The following is a 13080-nucleotide window of genomic DNA, read 5'->3' as shown; positions in this document are numbered from 1 at the left end:
TAGATATGCATACATTTCAAGCACGCGTATTTGAATTCCGCCATTATATGTCTCGCTTCAGAGCCTCGTACTTCATGTGGTTCTGACAAGCAGAAAATCGTTACTCCTTAATATCGTTCGTCTAGTTTAGTAGCCTTGAGCGAGGACACAATCGCACTTCCATGACAACATCTGAAGAGACAAACAATTTTTATTCTGTATCTTTATCTCCATCCATACGTGAAAACAGCCTTTCGAGCAAAAGCAACGATGTCATCGGCAGTTTGCCGATTAAGATAGGGCATTGAATGGCTGGTCTCCCACACGCACATCTAGAAAAGAATAAAGAGAGTAGGTGTAAACAGCGAACATGCTTCTGAAGGTGTAAACACCTTCAGAAGCATGTCTGTTCAGAGTAAGTTTGGTGCTTATAGCGACCCGCTGCTCTCCTAACGGAAGCAATAAGGCGCAAACGAGACACACAAGAAGTGACACAGACTCCAAGTGTTTGTCTCATGCACCGACTAGCCCAACAAAAAGTTCTGCTGTTCTGTGTTTCTGCAAACTACCCTACTGCGTGAAACTCTTCGTGTCATTCCTCCAGAAGCCATTTGTAGATAAGTTTGGACATAGGCTTTAAAACGGTGCTACAGAAGTTTGAAACAGAGGGTTAAAATTATTATTTGGTATATAAGAGCCCATGTCTGTTGACGTTCGAGGATCGGATTCTTTCAAGCGTATTTCATGGAATGTAAAGCTAATTGCCGTTGCTAACTCAGTCGTGAATAAATGGCGGTAATGACTTCCAAAAATATTGCGACTACTTCAGCATGGCTACAAGTAAATCTCTTACTATTCTTCTTGTCTTGAACTCTGTAAATCGTCTAAAAACCGCTGTTATTGTGCACGTTAGAGTGTATACTGCTTTTCATTTGTGTACACTGCCGCGCATTCATAACATTATCAATTTTCGTAGAATCACGCAAGTTTTTCTTTATATTTACATTTTTTCCGAAATATAAACAACTGCTTCCTTGCCTCTAGTTTGATCTCTCTTGTGGATCATTTCTTCGTTTTTGGCTTCTCTCGTGCGATAACTGTTCTAACAGATCAGTCATTACTGCCGGATTCAATATTTAGTTCAAATCGCTTTTATCACTATTAGAAGCATTGCTATCGCTGTCAGGTGCAAATGCGCTTCTTCATAGTCTTACACCTGCAATATCTATGTGATGCTGCGTTTTCTCACATACACTTCCATTAGGGTCATTCCCCGCCAAAGGTCCCAGCGAATTCGCCGACCATACCATATGTACTTCAAAAAAAAAAAAGGCGCGCTAATTTCTGGCATAGAAACCAGTGAATTGCCAGAATATTTGGGAGCAAAAAAAAATTCGGTGACATGGAATCCTTTCAAAATTAAGGGAATATCGTATAAGTGTCGTTTCTTGCTTGAATATCAAATTTGGTTCAGATACTTAGCAAAGGCGTTTGCCTAAGGTGTTCAAAGCTCATTAATATTACTGGAATTTTTTTAGTTTTCATTTTCCCTTCTTAATATTGTGCTAGGAATGAATATCTGACTATTGAATACTTACATTACAAAGGGTATATTTGTTGTAAAAAATATTTTCAGATTATTGATGTTTCGAAGTTTTAAGAGAAATAAACCAAGATTTCAGAAAATTATCATTTCGGTCAACACTGAGATGCAATTTACACCATGTGGTGCTCCAACGAAACCTCATCTGTATACCTCAAATGAAAGGAAATATATAGCCCGTGTGTGCAAGTTTTATCATCACGGTTTCCGTTTTAAGGAAGAAAACAATTCTTGAAGTTCTCCATTGCCGTCAATAGACAAAGAACAGTCAGACGACATTCTGCGAAATTCGGGAGGCTCCCACGTGATCCATTTTCTTTCTGTAAGATATTGTAGAAATTTGGTGTTTTCAATACAACAAATCAGCGCGATTTTTTTCCAAAGCATTTCACATGCTCGCCAATATGGCTGGGACGTTTGGTGCGCAATGACAAATTATTTTTGAACCACAGGGTGCAAAGATGTGCCCGTCGCGTAGCGTATTCGGCCGGAACAGAGATCTGCTTAATTGTAGAGCCGGAGAGAAAAAATAGGCAAAGAACAACTCAACCAACATAGAAAGAAAAGGTTCAGATGGTGCTTCGATTGGCTGAAGGCGTCTAGCGGAAAGCACAGAGGCCTTTCTTTGCACTGGCAGTGCCAACAGCCGGTTTCACATCGCCGCAGCGCGCGAGCGGTGAAACCAGGCCAAATAAAGCGGCGGAACAATTTCTGTGATGGGTACGCTGATGCGCCCATCAATGTTAGTGTGATGGCATTGCTGGAGGATACGCACATGCGATGGCGTGGAGAGCTGTAGGTCAAGATTGTCAGTGTGAATGTTATGGAGATAGAATATCGCATGCTCGAGGCAAAGCATCCCAAGAAAGGCGTCAACAAGTAGGCCATAATCAAGGGGTCTCAAACACGCTGCCCTCCAACCTTTCTCTATCGACCCGGCGAACACATGACTGTCTTTATTCCATATTTTTGTTTATTTCCCTAATAAGTGTGTTTATGAGCTACAAAAACGAAACTGGTCCCAAGCATTCCTTTTTTTTGTGAGCACACCATGCAGTCACCATGTATTGAAACGTAGCCGTGGAACAAAAACTCCTGAAACCAGAGTCGGCGTCCACATTAAACTCATTCTAAAGATCTGTATCGATATGTTCGAATACCTGACGTTCATTTGCCTTCTCAAATAAGCCATATATTAGATACGAAAGAAACTTTCTTTCAAATGGCCGCGCGTTAGCTGACATATTGCGTCGGCCAGTATGACATAAAAGTTTGAAAATAATGTTTATTTCTTAGGGTTGCTTCTTATATCATCTGCAAATAATAAAAAAAGGCTAGTAAGTGCGCCATTAACGGACTGTATTCCAAGAGAAGGCAAACTCACGAGAGGAAGGCAGAAAGCTAGGTGTGCAGATGAGATTAAGTAGTCTGCCGGCATAACGCGGCCGCAACCAGCACAGGACCGGGCTAATTGGCGAAACATGAGAAAGGTACTTGCCCTGCAGTGGACTCACTCAACCTGATACTGACACCTTGACGCTGTTCCTTGGGCAACGTTTTACCTGCTATTCCCTCATATAAGTCAACTGTTTTTAAGGTGAAAGCATTAGATGCCTCATCATATGCTAAAATTGACGCCGTCCCGCGTCGGCGGCATAAGCGGCCCACGATATCGGTGACAACACCAGTATATACAGGAAGCCATAATCACGGGATGATGTCCCCATACGACGTCATGGGGACATCACTATGACGTCAATACAGCGTCACCGCACGTGACGTCACGTGATTACGTCATCACATGATACCATTTATTGGGCAAAGGTAAGCTGTTCACGGAGGCAATGCAAAACCAGGTAGGCGCCTCTGATCCTGCAGTGAGGGGGTCAATCGGAAGCGCTCCGTGTTGCGCATCGAGGGTGCTCTGCATACAACGACATTAGGAATCGGAATGTCCGACGAACTGATTTTTTTTTATCTTGTAATTAGGTACGGTCTGAGTTCAGAACTAACTGCTCGCATTCCGCCATCACGCAAGGAATGATCGTGCCAGTTACTTGGGGGGAACCACGCATCGGCTATCTAGAGATAGCACATTTTCGATCAGCTTACAGCGCAAGAAAGACGAGGACGCAGACCAAGGATGTGACGACACGAGCGCTGACTCTCAACTCGTGTCGTCACATCCTTGGTCTGCGTCCTCGTCTTTTTTGCGCTGTAAGCTGATCGAAAATGAACTATAACCAACTAGCCCATATTTCCCTTCTTGTTTAGGGATAGCGCCGCATGCTGCGCAGTGCGAGTGGCTGTGGCCTGCTTGCGAGGTTTAAGAGGGCCAGCCCGTGCGCTGCTCCGGGAAGTGATTCCATGGCTGCCCCGAAGGAGTGATGTGAACCCTGGCAGCGAAATCTAGGAGCCAGGGCAATAAATATCGGTCAAAGCGAGTGGCAGTGACCATCCCGATAATACTACAATTTAAGATTTAATCACAGACACTGATTTTCCGCACACTGCTGTAGTCATTTTCATTGTCGCCAAACACTGTTACTTCCAGTGCTTTTCAGAAAACTCGTTCAAAACACATAAAGAGAATGCCACTTTTGCAAGAGCAGAAGGCACCTCATGATGATGATTTATATGATTGTTAAAGTGAGCAAGTACTGCTTATATCTCAGCAATTCAAATTTTGAATGCTCGCGTCGTATTTACTTGCATTTTCGCCAAAAGGCTTTTAGATTTAGCCATCAGAAAAAAAAAAGGATCGCGACTGTTTTCAGGCACACGTGCCGACTTTTGACTACTTTTACTGCCCCGTGGATTAAGATACCTACTGTATCGCTAGATTTTCCAATTTTCAGCTGCTTTTTGTCTTGTCGAGCTGGCCAACCTGGTCTCGTCGAAACAATGTTTGGGCCCTAACTATGGCACCTCGATGTCTTAACGCGATAGCGTCAGTGCAGGCGCCTTAACGTACCAGCTATCTCACAAGGGTGGAGGCTTGGGCTTGTTCGAAATTTATGACTGTAAACTTTCAGCGCGAGGACACAAAATAAGAGAGTGGAAGACACACTGCGCTGACGCCAAGCAGTACGTCGTCCGCTTTCTTCTCTTTGTGTCCCCGCACTCGACGTTCACTGTCAGCTAGCTCAGCTTTCTGTTATTCTCATAAACACCCGTCTCAGTCAGAATTAGAAGGAAATCGCTATTTTTTCACTTTGTCACTTCAAATAAACTTTCCTTAAATCAGGTTTGAGGGCGAAATTAGTTCCTCAACTCGTGTTGAATGCCGCTGTGAACCGTATGGGCATTTGCCGGGAAACGAAAACTGCTTCGATAGATCGGGAACATCGAAAAATCAGGTTTCGTTAAACCGAGGTCGAACTTTCTGTGCATCAGGCCGAAGCATTACGAACCTAAGGGTTTCTACTGCCCAGCGTTCAATTTAGCATTTCTCAGAATGCACCTCATAAAGCAGGAATCAAAATACTGCGCCCTTCTGTTGTGCGAACCGTACTTGAACTGCGACGGCGTCGGCATTTATTGGTGGGCTGCACGGGAGGGGCTGAAGAGTGTGAGTGTGCAGCAAGTGAAATTCGCGAACATCGGCCTCATTGCTTGGGCTAGGTGTGTGTGGTCGAAGGAGTAGGAGTTCGCGCGAGCTTCGTACGCGGTTTACACGAGGTCATCCCGAGGCAAATAAGCCAAGTATACTCCGTTTAATACATCAGGTGCCACGCTATGGAAGCCAGCGGGACTTCTTGCAGCAGATTCGTTCGCACCTAGACACAGTTGAATTGTTCGACCACCTGTAATATGTTTTTTTGTTTTTAGACTGAGTAATAAATGAATATATTTTTTGTGCCTTAGAAATAAGCAAACCCCGTTATTATACAGTGGTGAATAGGTAGTTCTCTTTCGCTTAGTGTCTCTTTGTTTGGCATCGTCGACTGCGCAATCAGTTCCGGTAGCGCGCAGCCATTGTCATTCGCGTAGACCCTGTTTACAACGACGAAATCCAAGCGCGCGAGGCCTGGACTGACACATTTTGCTGACCGACGTTCTTGCGCCTGTCACTGCCTAACCGATTCTGTTGACGCAGGCTGCTCCACGGCGTTCTTTGTAGTTCCGAAATTCCTGAGGCACTCTTAGGCCCACTCCCCGTCATTACCACAGTCGCTGAAGCCTGCCATTAGTCCCTGAAATCTGCTGAAGTCACTTGTCGCTGAACTCTGCCTTCCCACCACCAACCGCGTCATTATGAACTCGGTATGATATGGTGCCGGAATGGCGATGCCAATATGACCACCTAACACTTATTTAAGGGTATGGATTCTTGGTATCTGCTACATAGCTTAGCAAAAAAAGTCGAGCTCACTCAAACTCACTCAATAATCCAATATTGCGCCTAGGGCTCACTCGGACTCTGTCTCACCAAACTTTTACTCAACCGCACTCTATCAGGCTCAGACATAACACCACAAGAACTTTATCTGAGTCCTCAGGAACTGAGGTTGACGGGGGATCTCCAGCCGGACTGACTTATGCTCAGATTGACCAAAATATTCCTCAACCGCACTCACTCGGACTCACGCAGTAAAATTTTTCTTAAACGGACTCCCTCGGACTTAGACTCACCAGAATATAACTCACAACGACTAACTCAGGCTCATACTCACGGCTTGGTCTGAGTCTGAGTGAGTCTGTGTGAGTCGAGTGATGAGCGAGTTTGCCGGCCTATGGGATAGTGTATCTACCCCAAGTGTTTACAGTTCTTTCTTATTTGTTTTGGGGAGTTTTCTCAGAACGTCCATTTGATCTGTCCCGGCAATTTGCGCGCCACCCAAGTGCCTTCAGCGTGGCCATTTTATTACGGGGTTTGTGTAACTTCATGGGCAGTCATTTCAGGTTTTGACTTACCAGGAGGTCCGTAAAGCCATCTCTCCATTCTTCCGTGAGATTCAGCTTAGTGTAAAAAGGAGAACTCTGCAAGTTGTATACGGCAGAAAAAACAGCTGTGCATGCTGCTAGATAACACAGTGAAGAGTCTTCGCTACATCATAATCCCGGCAATATCTGCCGAAGCGAACTTAAGATCATGCTTGAATGGAGTAGCTATTACTACTTGTATTATGTAGCAGGTATTAGGTAGGTGTACAGGTAACAACTGCTATTAACTTTAGAGAAACAAAAAAGTAACACTGGCGCCCGGTACACAGTCGCCTCACCAGGTTACTTCTACATCAGCCACGTCTTACGTTTAAGCGAAAAAATGTGGCTCATTACATTCCTCGCGCACAGCTGAGCTCCATGCCAGCACGACCTGCATGTTCATGTGAACGTAGGACGTTCTTCAAAACAAGCTGAAGGACAGGCTAAATTTCTTTGTTGAGAAAAGCACATAGGCTGCCCATGTAATTTTCCGCTTGAGCTGGTGAAAAGAACTTCACAAAAGCTGTAGGCATGGATCTATTTCTAGCCCATAGTGTCCTCATCGACGATGCATGTCTGAACCGACCGATCAATTACCGATTGGCGGAAGCTGCAATCAACATTTACCCTTCCAAACTCACCAAAGGCTATAGGCACGTCGCACTTGAGTGCGACTTGCGAGACAAGCCGGTGCCTTCAACGAAATAAGGCAGTGATTTTGTGTCTTCCGACACCTTTTCATGACACTCCTCGCAATCCACCGCGAGAGCTTACGGCTAACGCGTCGTCCGGCTAAGCTGCCGGACGCGAGTTCATTTCCAGGTGATAGCCACCGTAATAAGACGGGGGAAAATGCAAGGTCCCCTGTGTGCATAAATTTAGGTTCCTGACGAAAAACACGTATTGCACAAAATTTTTCAGGAGTTCTTATTAAGGGTGTACCTTATATTTGCAGTGTCGCTTCCACGCGTAAGAGCCTTTCATTTAGAGCAAAGCTCGCAAGCCTTAAATGTCTCGAATCACATCGTGCATATACGGGCAGGTTCTTGAAAAACTCTTCGTAAGAATTTTGGTGGACAGATTGACCGCCTAGCTTCAAAATTTTCCCCTACAGAACCTCCATTACGTTACTGAGTCATAACTTGGTAGCCGCAGCAGTCAGTCGTCAGTGAGAACTACAGTGAGATCTGTCATCAAGGCCCTTAAAGCTGGAGCCAACAAGTAAGTGCACTTGGAGGGCCGGCAGTTGTTATCCAGGCTTGGTTTCAACTTATGCTAATCCTGTACGACAACCGGTCTATATGATAACAGAGGTAAAATGGATCAAGATTTCGTAGACAGTAAAAGGAGAAGTTTGTAAGTTCTCCGCCTGAAGCAGCTTGAATAAAATACGGGGCTGACTTTCGTGTTTACTGCAGAAACCTTAGCTTTAGAGCTTGCGCTTCGCTAATATGTGATGCGTACTTTGATGCATTTACGAGGCCTATAATGGAGCGCCTGCCTGGCTTTACACATAATTTGTTCCAGTATTGAGGCACGCCGGACTGTTTACTTGTCCTGAAGTCGATGAATTCCTGGCTAGCTTTCGTCAGAAGATTGAAAAATTCCAGAGGTTTTAAAATGAGTTAAGCCGTGGACAATTATCCCTAGATCCTGAAATGAAGGAAACAGTAGAGAAAACAGCTTAATCATAGCCTGAGCAGGGCAGATTTTTTAAAGTTTCTACTGGAACGCGTACAGGCACAGACTGGCAGTAGCTCATCTAACCGGAATTATTGAGGGTGCCTTGAGTTAAACAGGACCGTACGTGATGGCAGTCACACCAGGACAACATAGCAAGGCTAGGAAAAATCAAACAGTCGATATTCACCCACTATACCTTCAGCAAGTTCGCAGATGGCTTTTCAACTATGGCGACGGCAAAAGCTTAACCTTTATTTGAAGCGCCAAGCCGCCATACTTACCACGCTAGCACACAAGCACGCCGAACAGCTTACGAGCCAGACATGGATGTGAGGTCCCGTAGTTGCGAGATCGGTACAGGCGGAAGGTTGCCGTTTTTCTCAGCAGCTCTGTCTATTCTCGTCGCTTAGCCTCCTTTCGCGCGCCAAGACAATGTCAACAGTCTTATTCGCCAAGTGTATAAGTCGGCTCTGTCCCTTCCCACACCTATCTTGACGGCTCTGCTACTGTAGATGGGCATCCACAACTTCCTTACGCAACTGACCAAGACCCATTTCACCGCCCAGCTCCTTCGTCTATAACACACCCAGCCGGGTTGCGCGCACTTCTCACCACCCTTAGGTCGCCACTGGGATACATTTTCCCTCCTCACTGCCCATCCCTTCCCACGTCTCCTCCCACTGAACTGTTCATCCCCCTCCTTAAGAATGCGCTTCCTGAACACAACCCCTCCCGTGCAGGAGCGCGAGCCTCCGCGCTCTGGCGTAAGTTCGGACGGTAACCCGCCATGGCTTATGTGGATGGTGTCGCGTACCGCCACTAGCCAGTCCATGCCCTTCCAGTCACTGACAACTCTCTCCGACCCACGTTTACGGCCTCAATTAACACTGACCTCCATTGAGGCTGAAGAGGCAATTCTTCCTTTTCATCACGCAAACCTCCGCGGAATAGATCTTCAGTGAATGCAAGCCTGCGGTCTTTAACTGCGCAGTTGGACGGATGTCACACCCGGTCACCGGTATCTCCCGTTTCCACACCGTCCCCTCTGCCCACCCCATCCAAATCATGAGTGCCAGCTCACGCGACCCGTCATGGTACAATGCGGCCAATTGCATCGCTTGTGATTCGACTGACCAAGGAAGCACGCCCACGCCGGGAATCGATACGCGCGTCGCGTTCCTCACGTACTCGGATATCACTTTGCACTAGTACCTGCTTCTCCTCGCCTTCCCTCGCCGCCCAAACTACATTCCCAGCACCAACAAAATTTGTGGCGCCAACTTGAGGCCCACCCCTTTCTTACTCCCACAAGTCTTGCCCTCTTCTACCCCGGCTTGTACTCGTCGGCCTGCCGTTATATGTCGCAGCTGCCATGCCAATTGCGATCATGTATTTTTCTCATGCCCGGCGCACTTGCCCCTGCCTCTTGTCACCTAACCAATCCGCAGCTCTGGGAGGCCGCTTTTTCCAGCACCGAGCCGGATCACCAACTTTGGCTGGTGACCTGGGAGGAGGACGTCACGGCTACGCACGGCCTGCAGTCGAATGCCCAGCCATAACGCTACTTTTCAATTTCCTTACTCTTGTCCTTCTCATCAATGAACTTTTCCACCACCACCACTGAAGGGTGTTTGGCTGCTGGGCTCGGTCATCTCTTAGGTCGGAGTCACCAGTGTTGGGTACCACGAGGTCACGGTGGCGCGCCGCACAACAAGCGAAGCAGGGTTCTAGATCTGATGTGCACGTGCCGGGCGTGTGCCTCGAGCACGCACAGCCCATTTTCATTTTCCTCGTCCTCGGACGCCGGAATCCGAAGTGCCAACTGCGCCGCCTACCTCAGCGTCCGCACGTTGTAGCGACGGTGGGCGCCACAAGGCCGAGCTGCCAGTATTCTAGAAGTACTCCGAGGTCACTATTGTTAGGCCAAGCCAACCCATCTCAATTGCAAATCATGGCCGCGTCTCCCTGACATCCCGCCACGGGAACGTATTTTAACTCATGATCAAAGAGCGGCTGAAAACACAACTCGATGAAAATGGTGACTGCCCTATTACCATGTGCAGCTTCCATCAAATTCATTCCGCAAAATATGCCGTCTTCAAGCTAAAAGAACACATGTTTCCCTATTTGAGCATTCATTCTAGCTGCAGACGCAAAGAGCGTGTTCGACAACATGCAGCTATTCTCAGCAACCTGTAAGGTGACAGGTGCGGCGCCTACTTCCAAACGCATGCATACATGATTGCTACCACTGCGGGAAGCACTGCGACGGTCCTGTAAAATTGTTTCTTCCTTTTGTGTAGTCTCCGTCTGCTTCTTCACAATTTAAGATAGAATGTAACTGGAACCCAAAGGACAACAGAGTTCTCATTAACAGGCCCTTCTCTCACTTTGTGCTGTCTTCAACCGCATATCCCGACTAACCTATCACGACATCACTCTATCCTGCGTCTATGAATTGAAGTGGCCTTCGCAATTGCTTATTCATTTACTGTAAGAGTGCTTGATAGCTCATTATGTAAACGATTTGGGTACAGCGAAAGAATCGAGCACCTCCTTTGTGAGAGCAGCCGTTTTAACCCCGAAAGAGCAGTCCTTGTTCACAATTGAGGCTCTCCCTAATGCCCTGCTTTCCCTGCGTCCAGGCAGGTGGTCGGAAACCTGTTCTTCAAGAACAGCTGGTGTTGGAGGGAACCGGATTTAGAAACCAACGAAGGTTACAACAGGTTTATTTCCATCGTTGCAGTTTCAGAGTTTGTTCTAAGAATCCTCTTTCATGCGTTCGCTGGAGACCTTTCCATCTCTTTACATGCATCATTTACGTAATCAGGGGACAACGTTTCTTGCCAGTCACGTTAAGGACCTCACGGATCACTTCTTTCGCACCCCCGAGCCCACACGTATGCACACACACGGAAGTTTTCGCGACGCTGTCCCTTCTCGCAAAGCATGCCACTAGCATGTGGGGTACGGCGAGTCCTTCGTGTCACTACTCGAGCTGCCTACCCGTGGTGTCGAGCGGCGTCTGCAGGCCAGCCTCCCCTCTCACACCGGAGTATGGCCTTAGGCAGTTGGCGCAGGTCCGAGCGTAGATATCCTGTCAGCCGGAACCACATAGCACTGTGGTCCAAGGCCCTACTTACACGTATTCGGGAAAACTGCGGCCCCTGTTGGGGCACGGAGGCGGAAGGTGTCGCATTTCGGTTCCGTTTCGAGGAATTGCAAGCCACGCCTGCCCTCTTGCATGCGAAACAGCAGTGAACACCTTGACGCCTTTTTTCTTGCAGTAAAATGGCGCTGATGCCTTTATTCTGTCCCGGCAACCAGTAGCACAGGGACACTCACTAATATCAAAATCTTTTAGCCAGCCAAGGACGGCTCGACAACCGGCCATTCACAGAAAACCGAAAATGGCACTGGCCTACTCGTACTTCAACTGTAGTGGCTATAAGTGTGTGTATGTGGCTTCCTAGAGAAACCGGTTACAAAACCGCGAATTGTGACTGCTCACTGCCTCTCGTAGTGTATAGTTCTTGGACAGCGCTATTGTGAGGAATTTCTAGTGTCCTCACGAATGTGTTCCCTTTGATTATTTAGTCTCTGCTTCCCATTCACAAGTACAGGAAGCCCACTGGATATTTCTCTTGGTCAACATCCCTGCCTTTCCTTTACATTTCGCTCCCTCTCTCTTCACGTATCTCTTAATTCCCTTTATGAATTCTGACATCGCGCCAGGAAAACAGAGGTATCTCAATCATGAAGAGAGCTCGTTCACGTGAGATATTCCGAACTGTCTCTTCGCATCGCGCTGGCATTTGCGATATCGAATACAATGGTACAAGAAGTCTACCGGAATTTTTTGACGAAACACATCCGTCCTTTCATTCCAACATCCTGGCATGGTGAGAAGGACTTGAACTATATGGTTTGCTCAGTAAATCTTCATTCTGATGAACTAGGTTCCGCAAAGACGAAAGCTTTATGAAGACAGAGTCTTACATACCTCATTACTCAGTGCCGCAATGCCACAGTCAAAATTCTGTAAAACAAGGCATTGCTAAAGATACGTATAAGTTTTTTTTTGCCTAAGATCCATATTTCATGTCAAAATAAGCGTGAAGGACAAGCAGCCGCGGCTGAATGACTCATCTTATTCAGACCATTCACTCAACAGAATAGCTTATATTAAGTTGTCGTGACGGGACATCACCTCTTTTTTGACATATAACTTCTATTTCACAGGAGCAGTTCTTAGGTTCACGGCGGCCGATCAGTATGAGAATGCAATCTATTAGCATAAACGATCCAAGAGCTAGCGAACGGCGTCCACGATAATTGAAACTTTTTTGTTCTTTAGAAGCTCGCCACTGACTGGCATGGAAATTTCTCTACACCGAACATGGCGCCATTTCATATGTACGAAAACATGGAAAGAACGTAGCAAGACGCTGCAGGGTGACACATGCTTCAGCGTCTGCAGTAGCACTTTAAAAGTCTCTAATGAGTATCGTTATTGGTGTTACTCGTTGTAAGACGGCAAGAAATACAAGCTTATTCTTGCGTATAAAAAAACATGTATAAATAATCTTTGATTCACGACAAGCTTCTGCAGTAAGTACACTTGGGTTGCAAGTGCAGTATTTTGTGTCAGCATCAAATAATTTAGGAAGAACCAGTTCAGGTTGCTTGTATATACACGTGAGCAACAGCTTAAGCTTTGGAGTGGGAATGAGTGTAAGTACCCTTGTCGTTAAATGGCAGGTAACAAATAATAGCCGGTATTAGGCAGTTAAGTTTACGCTTACTATATTTTAACCAGTATCAGCAACCATTAGCCGGTATTTAGCCAACACTAGAAATCGTTACCCAGGGTTCACTACTGCTGG

This window comes from Rhipicephalus sanguineus, chromosome 8 (assembly GCF_013339695.2).
Source record: "Rhipicephalus sanguineus isolate Rsan-2018 chromosome 8, BIME_Rsan_1.4, whole genome shotgun sequence".
In the NCBI taxonomy this organism is placed as follows: Eukaryota; Metazoa; Arthropoda; class Arachnida; order Ixodida; family Ixodidae; genus Rhipicephalus; species Rhipicephalus sanguineus.
The sequence above is the reverse complement of the archived record's forward strand: the minus strand, read 5'-3'. Positions refer to the sequence as shown.